The sequence below is a fragment of the Sander lucioperca genome, chromosome 17 (genome assembly GCF_008315115.2).
Source record: "Sander lucioperca isolate FBNREF2018 chromosome 17, SLUC_FBN_1.2, whole genome shotgun sequence".
In the NCBI taxonomy this organism is placed as follows: domain Eukaryota; kingdom Metazoa; phylum Chordata; class Actinopteri; order Perciformes; family Percidae; genus Sander; species Sander lucioperca.
In genome coordinates, this window is record NC_050189.1 from 22,059,693 (window position 1) to 22,074,552 (window position 14,860).

General features: G+C 38.4%; 1 long non-coding RNA gene across 1 annotated transcript in view; it reads right to left on the reverse strand.

Annotated features, from left to right (window-relative positions):
* Positions 1-12,134, reverse strand: part of LOC118493576 — a 328,097-nt gene extending 315,963 nt beyond the window's left edge. The window contains exon 1 of the long non-coding RNA XR_004895521.1: positions 12,081-12,134. This is a non-coding gene — a long non-coding RNA (uncharacterized LOC118493576). The remainder of the gene's footprint in view (positions 1-12,080) is intronic.
* Positions 12,135-14,860: the final 2,726 nt, after the last annotated feature.

Sequence of the window (14,860 nt, forward strand, 5' to 3'; positions counted from 1 at the left end):
ATCCTGGAAAGACTCCTTCTTCAGTCGGACGGCTTCCCTGACCACCGGTGTCCACCACGGTGTTCGTGGGTTGCCGCCCCTTGAGGCACCTAAGACCCTAAGACCACAGCTCCCCGCCACAGCTTCAGCAATGGAAACTTTGAACATTGTCCACTCGGGTTCAATGCCCCCAGCCTCCACAGGGATGCACGAAAAGCTCCTCCGGAGGTGTGAGTTGAAAGTCTGTCGGACAGGGGCCTCCTCCAGACGTTCCCAATTCACCCGCACTACCCGTTTGGGTTTACCAGGTCTGTCCAGAGTCTTCCCCCACCCAACATGCAACATGCCGTGTTTTATTTACCTCGGAACTCGGAAGACGGAGCTGGGAATGACGTCATACCCGAGTTGAATGCGTTCTATTTAAAAGTTGGATTTTCATTGTTTTCATTAGCTCTGGCCCGGTTAGCTATTGTTAGCGATACCAGTTGATAACAACGCATTACGCCGTTTTTTGTGCATGCAAACAGCATAACAACATGTCCACAGATAGAAGTTGGACATGCCTGTGTGAACAACTGATTTAGTGACACAAATAAGACAGAAGTGCTTATAACTTTATGTTACTGCAGCTTTCACAACTGTTGATACAGGGGGCAGCCATGTTGGATTTTGAACTCGGGCTACTGCGAGGTTGTATGAGTTCCTAGCACGTAAATACGAGGTCAGGGGGCGTGTTTACAACTTTGACCTCGTTAAAACCGAGTTGTGAGCAGTGTTGCCAGATCTTGCGAGACAAATAAGCAACCAGGCCTGTGAAAACAAGCCCAAAACAAGCGACTTTTTCTACGGAGCCCCCCTAGGTTCCAGGAAGAGAAAAATAAATAAACTGTGTGCACGGTTTTACAATCCGTGGGGACGGATTTTAAACTGTGGGTACAGATTGTCAATTTACATCCATGTGGACAGATTGGTAAACTGTGCGCAGTTTTGCAAAACTGTACACACGGTAGTTTATTTATTTTTCTCCCCCCTGAGCTGCAGGACAATGATCACAAGAGTTAGTTAAACCACCTTTTAACATTAGAAAACTGATGGGATACCAAATATAGACTGATGTACCAAGTACACAGTAAACCTCTGATAGCCTAATTAAAATTTGCACACAGAAATAAATATCCTGAATTCACAAATTTGTTATTTATTATTGCAGGGACTGCAGAAGATCCCATTTTTAAATAACTATAACCCAGAAACAGGAGAAATTATTAACAATCTTAGTGTGCAGCAATAAAGAGGCTCCTGCTCTGATAAACAAATAAGTGAGTTAGAAAAGACTTAAATAAACTAAATTGGTTTAAGAACAATTCTAGTCAAAACCATTTGAACAGGTGAGGATGAGGCTTGGTCTAAAACATTTTTCTTAAGACTCTTAACACTTTAGCCTCATATATATGAAGAATAACACCACCATTATCTTTCTCATTTTCTCACGTTTTCCTAAACAGAAAAAAACCAATTGCCCTGCTCTGTCTCTGATTGGCTAGTACTCGTTGCCATCTGGGTCAGAGCCAATTAGAAGCAGGATGTGGGTGGGAAAAAACCTTTGCTGTCTCCTGTGTGTATGGGGAAAGGGGAGGGACAGAAGGAACAGGTAAGGCAAACTCCTACATTTAGAAAATATCTGCTTGACAACTTATTATGGAACTGGGAACAAGCCCAAATAAGCAACTACACTTTAGAAACAAGCCCAAAAAAAACGTGACCTGCGACTATCAATATTTGTAAGCCACTTTACAGAAAAACAAGCGGACTTGGCAACACTGGTCGCGAGGTAAATAGAACGCGGCTGTCAGTACCATAGACTGTATATAAGAATGGACCAACAGATCCCGTTGCTCTGGACGGAGACCAGTGAAGGCCGTTAGAAGCACTTTTCTGGTGATGGCTGAGCGTTACTGAGCAGCCTCCAACTGAGAGAGACGACATAGATGTGCCCACACCCGTCGCTATGGGCGGGTCATAGGGGGACAGGCCCGCCCCCAAAAATGCTTGTGCCCCCACACTTGAGGCACAGATCTCTTAAAAAAATTACTTTCATTTTAATTTTATATTATCATAGTTGATAAGTTTGTGTTGCATTAATGTTGCATTCTTTATCATTAAAACATTAAAAAATATAAAGAAACAATGGTGTGATTTTGTTTGATTGATGGGAATCTACACTGCAACAGCCTGTCATGGCCTTACTAAAAAGAAAGTTAGGCTACGCACGTGACGTTGCCTACATCAGTGTAGCCGGTCAACAGTTACCGCGCATTTTTAAAAGCTGAATGAGTTTTCGCTGGCTTACTTGCTTCAGTTCGTCAGGGATATCCGTAAGTGGTTGAAAAGTCAGAGTGGAAAGATACTTTGATGGGGAGGTTCTGCTCGTAGAAACGCCGCCTCCCGCTGTACTGACAGGAGGGACTGGAGAGAGGACAGCACTGGCTCCACTCAAAGTCAAAAGGTTCAAAGTCTCTGTGCGTGTGTGTGTATGTATGTGCGTGTGTGTGTGTGTGTGTGTCTCATGGCAATGCATATCCCTCTGTTGACTGCTTTAAAATGCAATGTTTGAGAGATGCTTCTGGTGTTACATCTAATATGTTGTATAGTCAAGTGTTTTATGGATATTCATAACATTGCTTCTATGTAATGTGATGTGGGCTATAGGCTACCTGGTCATATTGCTGTTGGTTATGTTTAACTTGATGATTACGTGCTGCGCGAATAGAGTATACGATTATTATAAATATACGTACTGTAGGCTAATAATAACTGTGCCCTCCCATGCATTTCATATGCCCCCCTTAAGACTGAGGTCTGGCGACGGGTCTGGATGTGCCGTGAGCAACGTGTCTGAAAGTTGGAAGTCTTCTGGTAGCTGTGCCAAGCGAAATCTCAATTATTCCCAATCTAGCAGAGACGGAGAGCGTAGGTATATGTAAGGAGATAACATAGACACAGGCTTATTATTATTATTGATATAATTATTGATCACTAAAATGATAGTTAACATTAGTAATTACACTTAAACAGCTAATGTGAGACAAAACTGCCTGCGCGCTTCTCCTGTACTATACGGTAATTCCTCTACTATGCGACAGTAAGTCGCATGGTTATGACCCAATCGTTAGCCTATTTTCATAAAAACGTCTGCTACGGAGCCATAACGTGAGGTACAAGGTAATGGAGCCTTTTATACATTGTCGTGTTTCTTTAGAAATAAACAATGGACAAATAGAGTCTTTAAACTCTTCAGATGTAAAGTTATTCGCTGTCAAAGTGACGTCAAAATGAATGGCAGTCAATGGGATGCTAACGGGGGGTGATCGCTTTGTAGCATTAAAATGGCGCCATAGGAGGTTCGCGGTCCGAGGAGAAGCTTACCCCCTTGGTCAGTACCGATCCGTACCGCCTGTAATATCCGTTCTGCGCATGCGCATAATTACATAGTAGAAAACTAACAATGTACCACGCATGCGTTGAAACACTTTACGACCAAACATCACAACTTTTTAATTAAATCTTTATTATACAATAGTCATACAAACAATCAAGACTTGTCACTGATCCAAAACCGTGTAGCGACATCGTTGTTGTGTTGTTTATGTTAATGTTTTTACTTTTAATACTTCGTCTTGACTAATAACCATAGACTGTATATTATTAATGCGATGAAGTGTAAACGTACATAAGTGTCCTTTTGAAGATGGGATGACAGCTCTTCCAGCCACCACTGCTGTATACCACTATAGTAGCTACATGCTAATGGCAGTAAACATGTCATCTTAGCTGGCAATGTTGTTAAATTCTCCCCAATTCCGGGTCACATTCCTACTGAAACATGTCCGATTGTGTAGTGTTTGGTTCAGAAGCCTTTATCTGCGATTTTTTACGTTAGAAAGTGCTGCTTCGTTCCACTACAATCTAACGTTAGCATGTATAGCTAACTATTGTAGCTGCATGCTAACGCGACATAGCGGAGCATATATAGCTAGCTATATATGTACGTATGTAGCATGACTTTGTACCATTAAAAATCACCAATAAAGGCTTCTAAACCAAATACTAAACAAATACAAATACAGTAAAGTGATCGGAATTTGGGGTGAAATGTCCAGCATTGAGCTACATAATAGTTTGCTAGGAGTATGCTGGTCTCTCACAGAGATCTCATTTGTAGCCCTGTTTTTACCCGATACTTTCATAAAAGTACAAACACATGAAGTGAGAGGTATACACACATGATTAAACTTTATTTCAAGAATGATTAACCTGAAGCAGGATGGAGTCATGACTTAAAACACCAAAGGAAGGCTTCTAGCTCAGGCTAGCTAGCGTTAGCAAATTACCTTTAAAGTTGCAAAGAAATGATGAAACGTAAAATTTGAAGTCTTTATTTAATTTGCTACATGGTGTTGTACTGGATGGCCAGACGACCCTCCGTATATCATTAACAGATACTTTAGGCAACTCCAGCAAACAGCTTGTAAACTTCATCTCTGCCATCATAACGGTATTTCACAGTATGTAGCAGATTTCTATCAAAAGTTATATGCTGCTGATTTTGAAAATGAAAGAGATATGGATATGTTTCTGGAAGATATGGAAAGGAACATTAAATGTGTTGATGAAAGTTTTAAATCAGTTTGCGACCAGAAGATTAGTTTAACAGAAGTACAAAAATGCATTGACTGTCTCAAAGAAAATAAATCTCCTGGGAATGATGGGTTGATAAGTGAATTTTATAAAGTATGTAATGAGTCATTAGCACCTTTTTTAGTGGCCATGTTTGTAGAAGCCATAGGAAAAGGAGAATTACCTCCAACTCTTCGACAAGGTCTTATTAAATTGATTCCTAAACCAAAAAAAGATAAATTGAGTATTGAGAATTGGAGACCAATTAGTCTCTTAAATAATGATGCTAAGATATTTGCATTGGTCTTTGCTAAAAGGTTGAAATCAGGATTGGATGATATTATTGATGAAGAGCAATCGGGATTCATGCCAGGAAGAAATATTTGTAATAACATACGATTAGTATTGGATATGATTGACTATGGTGAATATATATTGGACAATAGCTTTATTTTATTTGTGGATTTTTTATAAGGCATTTGATACCATAAGTCACCAATTTATGTTTAACGTTATTAAGTGTCTTGGTTTTGGGAACCAATTTTTTAAAGCTGTCGAAACGCTATATAAGGGTTGCAACAGTTCAATTAAGTTAGCTCACGGTACAACTCCTAGATTTGATATTGGTCGTGGCATAAGACAAGGGTGTCCACTTAGCCCCTTCTTATTCCTCCTTGTTACACAAATTATGGCTATACATCTTAAAAAAGGTCATTTCCAAGGTATAGTTTCCTTAGGCAGAGAATTTATATTATCTCAACTAGCAGATGATACAACAATTTTTCTAGCCAATAGACATGAAGTGATAAAAGCAATTAGCTGTATTAAGGAATTCTCTGATGTATCAGGGTTAAGAATGAATTTGAGTAAGTCTGTTTTACTACCACTTAAGGAATGTGAACTAACCGAAGTAGAGGGAATCCCTGTGAAGAATACAATTACATACCTGGGTGTTATCATTGATAAGAACGAAAAATGTCACAGTAACCCTAAATTTCAGTCCTATAATTGAACAAATTAAGAAACAATTCAATATGTGGTTGATGAGAGATCTTTCATTGAATGGTAGAGTATTGTTATCTAAAGCTGAAGGAATATCAAGGTCTGTCTATGTATCATTATCATTGAACATCCCTTCTGAAATATCCAAAAAATTGGATAAAAAAACTTATTCAACTTTATTTGGAGGAACAGATGCCATTAATTAAGAAAAGACATCCTGTGCAACATTAGAAGAAATGGTGGTCTAGAAGTATTAAGTTTTGAAACACTAAATAATACTTTCAAAGTAAAATGGTTAACTAATTTAGTTGAAGAAAAAGACTGTATTTGGAATACTTTCCCTAAATATGTATTTGGATTAGTTGGTGGAGTTAAATTTCTGTTAACATGTGATTACAAAATTGATAGATTACTTGTAAAGTTATCAAATTTCATAAACAAGCTCTGCTGGCCTGGAAACTAATTTACAAGCATAATTTTAAGCCAACCAATTACTACATTTGGAATAACAAGGATATTCAATATAACAATAAATCTCTGTATTATGGAAATTGGGTTACTAATGGTATTATTTTCGTAAAACAACTTCTTAATGCTGACGGGCAGTTACTAGAGTATAATGAATTCCTCTCCAAATTCCAGTTAGTAGTCACTCCAAGAGAATATGCAACAGTTGTTGATGTTGTGCCGATGTCAGTGATCAATCCGCTTAATAATAGTATATTCCTTGGGGGGATTGACATTACCAAGAATAAATGTTCTAATAAACACATCAGGAATTGTATACAAGAGGTAACTCTTTCTTCTTCTTTTGGGCTTTAATCTATGGAGAAATGAACTGGCAACAAATCTGGTTAATTGGAGACAAATTCTGTCTTAATAACAAAGTAAAAGAGGTTTCTTTTAAAATCTTACATAAAATATATCCAGTAAAAAGGACATTAAGGAGATTTAAACTTGATGTTGAATATTCTTGTACTTTCTGTGAACTAGAAGAAGAAACAATCTGTCATTTGTTCTCTCACTGGATGAATACTAAAATATTTTGGGTAGATGTTCAACATCTTGTAAGACGGAACACACAGGGCAATCAATTCAATGTAAGGATAAAGATATTGTTATATGTTTTGAAGGCAATGAGTTGGACAATGATGTTGTTTATTTTGTTCAATTAATGTTATTGGGGAAATTCCACATTAACAAGAAGAACAGGGCGGACTCCAAACCAAGCTCTGAACACTTCCTTCAAGAACTGCACCGATACAGCAACACTATAAGAGACATTCAAAATAAAAGGCAATGAAGACTGGAACTGTGTTTGAAAAATTTCTCATGTACCAGTGATACATTTGACTTAATATGTACTGCACTTTAATTTTCTACTTTTTAAAATATTTTCTACTTATATTTGTCTTTGTATATGCACCTCTGGTAATGGCTATTTATATTTGTACATACTGGCGTTATACTTATGTTCTTTACTAAAAAAAAAAAAAAAAAAAAAAAAGGGAAACTGGGGCCAGATGTTTCTAACCGAGTTTCCCAGTTGGTGACGCGTTGTTGACAACTGACGTTTGATGGAGGCGACTTTGGTTCACTAAACATATTTCAATGACAATAAACTTATTTATTGTGGACAAATGCCTCTGCTGAGAAACATACACAGACATAACATGTTTATGTATAAAACAACAACACATTCTCCGTGTCCTTTCCTGTTCGTTGTCCTGCAGATAACACAAACACCTGACGATGTGCTGTTTGGATGCTCGCATAAGAAAACAGCAGCAAATGATTGTAGCCTCCATGTTTTCACCACCTGATGCTCGCGGCTACGCCCAACATTTGGTGGCAGTCATGCAACAAGTTGTTATGCCAAACGCCAATATAACAGAAGAAGAAGAACACGCATCCCGACCATCCTAATGTGTGTATGTGAACGCTGGTACTCGGAAAAACAACGTAATCACGGGGACGGTCCCTGTTATTCCGAGGTGGCTTGAACGCGCCATAACATCGTCATAACGCTCAGCCATCACCAGAAAAATGTTTCTAATATCAAATAATTTGCTAATATTCTTCACTGGTCTCCGTCCAGACACACGGGATCTGCTGCTCCATTCTGGATTTAACTCGCGCTGCTGCGAGGTTGTCCGAGTTCCGGGGTAAACAGAACTCGGCATTATATATATACTGTCTCTGAGTAAAACCAAAACACACTCCTTTTTTCTCTTCAGTAGATGCTTTCTTTTTCTCTGTAAGGGACATAACGGAGGATCTCCTCTCTCTCAGCTCTCATGGCTCCAGTTCTCTTCCTGTTGGTATTTCTCTCTGGAGCAGCTTCTGGTAAATATCAGATTTTATTATGAAAAGATTTATTTAACGTTAGACATTAAATGTTTTATCGTCATGGGCGTAAATATCTTCTAACACATTTCTCAACGACGCTGAACCTGGCTCCACATTCGCTCCGGTTCTCTTTAAGTTTCGATTCCACCTTAAAAAATTCCCGTTTCAGCCACTGTGTGGCAGTGTTTATCACAAAACGAGCCATTCTGCATCAGTGCCATAGACTGTATGATCAGTGCAGATCACAGCTTTATGTTATGTACTGTATGTGTGTGTGTGTGTGTGTGTATATATATATATATATATATATTTTTTTTTTTCTTTATACAGTTGTATACACTTTATACACTTGTTTTTGTTGAATCTGTCTGAATGAAAGCCAACAATCTTGTAAATTATATTTAAAAAGTCAGAAATTCTCATGACCTGTAGACTACCACACTGTGAGGTATAAGTGTAATATATTGTTGTAATGTTTTTTTATGTCCATATCTACTGTGGAATTATGGACATGATCCAGCTCAAAAATATACATTTTGACAATTCGATTGCAACAGATGCTGACTTTGCACTGCCCCCTAGCGGCCAAATATCCTTGTCCGTTGAATTTCTCACCTGATTCACATACTACAGATCATAAGGTTTCCAATGATGCCCCATATGTCCATATCTACTGTGGAAATATGGAGAAAATCCAGCTCAAAAATAGACATTTAGAGTAGTAGTAGTAGTAGTAGTAGAGTTCTGGTAAACGTGGGGTTTGTAGTCCTTCCTTATTAACCAGTAGAGTTCTGGTAAACGTGGGGTTTGTAGTCCTTCCTTATTAACCAGTAGAGTTCTGGTAAACGTGGGGTTTGTAGTCCTTCCTTATTAACCAGTAGAGTTCTGGTAAACGTGGGGTTTGTAGTCCTTCCTTATTAACCAGTAGAGTTCTGGTAAACGTGGGGTTTGTAGTCCTTCCTTATTAACCAGTAGAGTTCTGGTAAACGTGGGGTTTGTAGTCCTTCCTTATTAACCAGTAGAGTTCCGGTAAACGTGGGGTTTGTAGTCCTTCCTTATTAACCAGTAGAGTTCCGGTAAACGTGGGGTTTGTAGTCCTTCCTTATTAACCAGTAGAGTTCCGGTAAACGTGGGGTTTGTAGTCCTTCCTTATTAACCAGTAGAGTTCCGGTAAACGTGGGGTTTGTAGTCCTTCCTTATTAACCAGTAGAGTTCTGGTAAACGTGGGGTTTGTAGTCCTTCCTTATTAACCAGTAGAGTTCTGGTAAACGTGGGGTTTGATCAGACGTGGTTCTTGGTAGAATGAGACTGGCGTTGCGTCTCTGCCTGTCGGAGATTTTTTTCTTTTTTAAACCGTCAGCTGGCTCTAAACAGATCTGAAAAACAGCGTCGGACTATTTGATCCGTAGAACACAGTCCCCCCCCCCCGCCACCCCCTCTCTCTTACTCTCTCTCTCTGTCACACACACAGACACACACACACACACGCACACACACACACACACACACACACACACACACACACACACACACACACACACATACCTGTTGTGGAAATAAAAAAATAAAAAAAAATCACACTGATCATAAGAAAATTAAAAGTTAAAAAAAGAAAGTTATGTTGAGTATGAAAACTGCTTAATGTTTCATCCACACTCTTGTCACAGTGATGAAAACCCATTACTATCATCAGATGGGTGGTGACTTTGTTCAGTTCATGTTCTGTCAACAGTGTGACGTTACTAACGTTAGCATTAAAGCACGGTGGGTGGGGTTAGCAGGCTAGCTAGCTACCAAACAAGCTAGGTAACGTAACGTTATTATCACTAACAGATAGGGATGAGCGAGTACAGCTGTATCTGTATCTGTATCTATTAACCATATGAATTATCTGTATCTGTATCTGTACTCGGACTGGGCGGGGCCTAACCAGGAAGTGGGTCGGTTTGTCTTGAAATGGGCGGGGCTTTAACCGGTATGTTATTTTAAGCATGCAATTGATATGGGTTGATCAGAAATTGTTATATTTATTGCTGATTAGAAAACTATTTCCATGACAGCATCAGCACTAACAAACAAACTATATACAGAACAAGAACAATGAATACAACATGAGGTTGAATTATTAAGTAAAATGTAATGAACAAGAGTTTTCATACTCAACATAATTTTCTTTTTTTAACTTTTAATTTTTTTATGATCAGTGTGATTTTTATTTTTTTTTTATTTCCATACCAGGTATGTGTGTGTGTGTGTGTGTGTGTGTGACAGAGAGAGAGAGAGAGAGAGAGAGGGGCGGGGGGGGGACTGTGTTCTACGGATCAAATAGTCCGACGCTGTTTTTCAGATCTGTTTAGAGCCAGCTGACGGTTTAAAAAAGAAAAAAATCTCCGACAGGCAGAGACGCAATGCCAGTCTCATTCTACCAAGAACCACGTCTGATCAAACCCCACGTTTACCAGAACTCTACTGGTTAATAAGGAAGGACTACAAACCCCACGTTTACCAGAACTCTACTGGTTAATAAGGAAGGACTACAAACCAAAGTAAAAAACAAACCTGAAGCTGAAGAAACCCTAAACGTTAACGGAAAAGACCGGCGAACCTGAGAGAGAGAGAGAGAGAGAGAGACAGAGAGAGAGAGAGAGACAGAGAGAGACAGAGAGAGAGACAGAGAGAGAGACAGAGAGAGAGAGAGAGAGAGAGAGACAGAGAGAGAGAGAGAGAGAGACAGAGAGAGAGATGTTCTGTGTGAGTGAGCAGAACACAATAACTCTGTATGTGTGTAGGGGAGGGGCTCTGTGACGACTAGCCTATCACAGAACGCAGACACAGTCAACTATCCAATGAGGATTTTTATTCAATCCGAGCACAGATATTGACTCGTATTACTCGTATAATACTCGTACTCGGCAAAAGTGCTTTATCCGTACCGGATACTCGTTTCAGCCGAGTATCCGGCTCAACTCTACTAACAGAGGACTCATGGAGAAATGAGTCATTTCACGAAAACATTTTTAGATTTATTACCATATATATATATATAACTTTTCTGAACACAACATTAATGACATTCAACTTCGAGAAAAACATATTTTCCTCAGGCATCAAATCCCTATTTATTATCGAGGCCTTGAACAGCGCGTGTGCATTCGGGATATCACGCCCCTTTGCCACCATCATGTCAGCTGTTCTTTGTAAGGCTCCCCCTACACCATCCGGGGCTCCTTTGCCATGACTAGCCTCAAAATAATTCCAAGAGCCAGCCTTGAATCCTTTTCTGTTTAATTCTGTGCTAAAAAGGAAGAAGTTTCCTCGTTGTTTGTACTGAGTACAGGGGCCATCGCTAAAAAAGTGCAGCACAGACACTTACAGGAACATTAAGCATCTCTACAGATGATAGTGTAGTGGATATGGTCCACACCCTTGGTGTGGGAGATCCAGGTTCAAATCCTGCTGTGATACTTCAGTCAATATGTCCCTGATTGAGATGTCATTTCACTCTTTCAATTATTCTCACTACTTCAACCTATTCTTATGGATTTAAGCTATTCAACCAGTTTAGCTTTAACAATTCAGCTATTCATGTTTTATTTTGGTTCTCTTTTTCCTCTCCTCTCTTTTTCTCCTCTCCTCTCCTTCTCTCTGTCCTCTCTTTCCTTCTGTTCAGCCCCATTCTTTTCACCTAATATTTCACATCTCATATCAGCTAAATTGATGCTTTTTCGTTGTATGCAGTGTCTGATAATAATACAAAGTATTTCTTCTTTCAGCCGTTTTAGGTAATTCATTTAAACCTTTATCTTTGACAGTATTACAGTTCAGCTTCAAGCTTTTCTAACAATGTATTTTAGCTCTTCACTAAGGTAATGTAGTTTAGCTTCCAACTCTAACAATTTTCCTGATTTTTTAGCAGTGTAGTGCATTTGAGCTTTAAGATTTTTCGTACTATTGTTACATATTTCTGCATTTGTGAGTGATTATCAGTTAGAAAATAAACTCAAACCTCACAATGTTTTACTTATTTTGTCATTTTTCAACTCTTTTTTTTTTCCGCAGGTTGTTATTCAGACCTGTTTGTGGTAACAGTGCCTGGAGATGAAGTCATTCTACTATGTCCGGCTCCTTTTCCCTCCATCAGAACTGTAGAGTGGATTAGAGCTGACCTGGAGCCAGATAACGTCTTCTTATACAGAGATGGACACTTGAATACAACCAACCAGCATCCATCCTTTGAGGACAGGGTGGAGCTGGTGGACAGAGATCTGAAGGACGGAGACGTGTCTTTAACTCTGAAGAATGTGAGCAGACACGACGCTGGAACATACAAGTGTAGAGTTATAATCGGTGGTTATGACCCATTCATAACCATGAGAATCATCCGTCTGCAGATTACAGGTGAGTAATTCTCTCTCAGAGAGTATTTCTGAGTACCAGGTTGTAGCTGCAGCTCCTCTAGAGTCTCCATGATGAGTTGGTCCCAGAGAGTCAGACAGAGAGAGAATCACTTCAGATCATCTCAACATTTAGAGAATATTTTACTCCTGGAAAAGTACTGGAAGACAAGTTACCTTAAACTTAAAGTACTTCTTACTTTCAATAAACTTTCCTCAAGTAACAACAAAATGACTCGATAGTTGACATTTGAAAAATGTGTTTAGATAAAATTAAAAAATAAGTTATTATAATGTTTAGATCGATGATCATTTCAGATATCTAAAACATCATTCTTCCTCTCCAGAAACAACATTTTAGAAATCTGAAAACAGAATTATTACGAAGAAGAACTTCAACTTCAGATACAGTTTAGTTGTTGTTAGTCATCATTTAAATTTCAGATATCCAGAATGTTATTAGAAATATCTGATAAACATTTCACTAGTACAAATGTAAAATTAACTATAATTAGAATTATGACTAGAAGATAAGAAAGACTTTATTAATCCCACACTGGGGAAAATCTACAGCAGCTCTTGATTCAACAATGAAATCTGAAGGACTACAGTTGAAAACTAGCCGGCTGGCTAACACTGGCACATTTACAGAAATGTTGATTAATGTGTGTTGTCCTTTATAAATAAATAAATAAATTAATTAAAAAAAAAAAAAATATATATATATATATATATATATATAAACACATCAGAATAACACAAATACACATTAAATAGACATGAGAGAAACATATACAGAAAGTATTACAAGTTATATTAGTTATAATAATAATAATAATTATAATAGTAATAATGATGGAGGTCTTTTTAAATACCATGACTTTTGACTACTATTGTTTATTATTGTTTTTCAGACCTGATTGTGGTAACAGTGCATCCTGGAGATGATGTCACTCTGCCATGTCAGGCTGATGATTCCCCCATCAGCTTTGCACAGTGGACCAGACCTGACCTGGAGCCAGAATATGTCCTCTATTACAGTGATGGACGCTTGGATACAGACTACCAGAATCCATCCTTTAAGGACAGGGTGGAGCTGGTGGACAGAGATCTGAAGGACAGAGACGTGTCTTTAACTCTGAAGAATGTGAGAAGCATCGACGCTGGAACATACAGGTGTGGAGTTATAATCGGTGATACTGACCCAACGAGAACCATCAGAACCATCAGCATCGTCCGTCTGCAGGTTACAGGTGAGGTAGTCTCTCTCAGAGAGTTTTTCTGAGTATCAGGTTGTAGCTGCAGTTTCTAACATCAGAGAGGATGAAGACTGCTCCACTATCACACATTTACTGACTCATATGTTTATTATTTTTTTTAAACTTCAGCTCCAATGATAGAAACTCCTCTCCTGGAGGCCGATACCATGGTCTGACAGCAGCTGTTCTGGTTCTTGTAGCTGCTGCAGTGGTTGGTGTCCTGATTTATAAAAGACGTAGACGAAGCATTTTTCCGCCATGAATCTTGACTTTACCGTGGTGTGGGGGGGGGTCTGAGTATCTGAGTCTGAGATCCTCTAGAGTCTCCATGATGAGATGGTCCAGAGGAGGGTCAGACTGAGAGATTAGATTCATATTAACTTTATCTTTTAGAGAACTAGAACATTTACTTCAGTAAAAGTTGCTTCAATGAAAAACAAATGTTACTTAATCAAAGTACTTTTACTTTAAATACATTTTCCTCAAAGTAAAAACAAAATAACTCCATATTCAAACATGTTCAGATAAAAGTCAAATGTAGGTCAGTTATAATGTTGTTTAAGATCAGAGTGATGTTTGACTGAAGAACACAGAGATGTTCAGACAATATCAACTCAGCAGTAGTACACAGAAATACTTTGCTCTATTAAACATATTAAATGTAATAATATTATGTAACAATAATCTACTCAACTCTGAGCTGTATCTCAGCAAGCTTTTAACAGGAAATGATGTTTGTTTAGTTGTAAATATCAGCAGACGGAGCCCCCCCCCAAATATCTTCTAATCAGGTGTAGAGAGATCTTCATCATGTCTTCTGTTTGGTGTTTTGGTAATAATACATTTATATGGAGGGAATTTAAATGATTGTTTTCTGCTCAGACATATAAAGGCTCGTGTTGCTAAGTGTTATATTTCCAGCTGATGATTTAATATCAACTAACATTGAACAGTTTAAACTGAGGAGTTGATGATATTGTGAATATTGTTGTTATTGTAATTATAAAATCATCTGATGATCAGAATATCTCAGGGGGACATAGAGGACCAGTCTGTCTCTAAATAAGACCTTCAACTGGATTATTATCTATGAAATAGATTAACATGATGTTTCTAAAGGAAATGTTATGAAATGTGAACTATACCAAAGTGATGATCTTTGAAATCAGTTGATAATTATTTAATATGAATGAATGGATG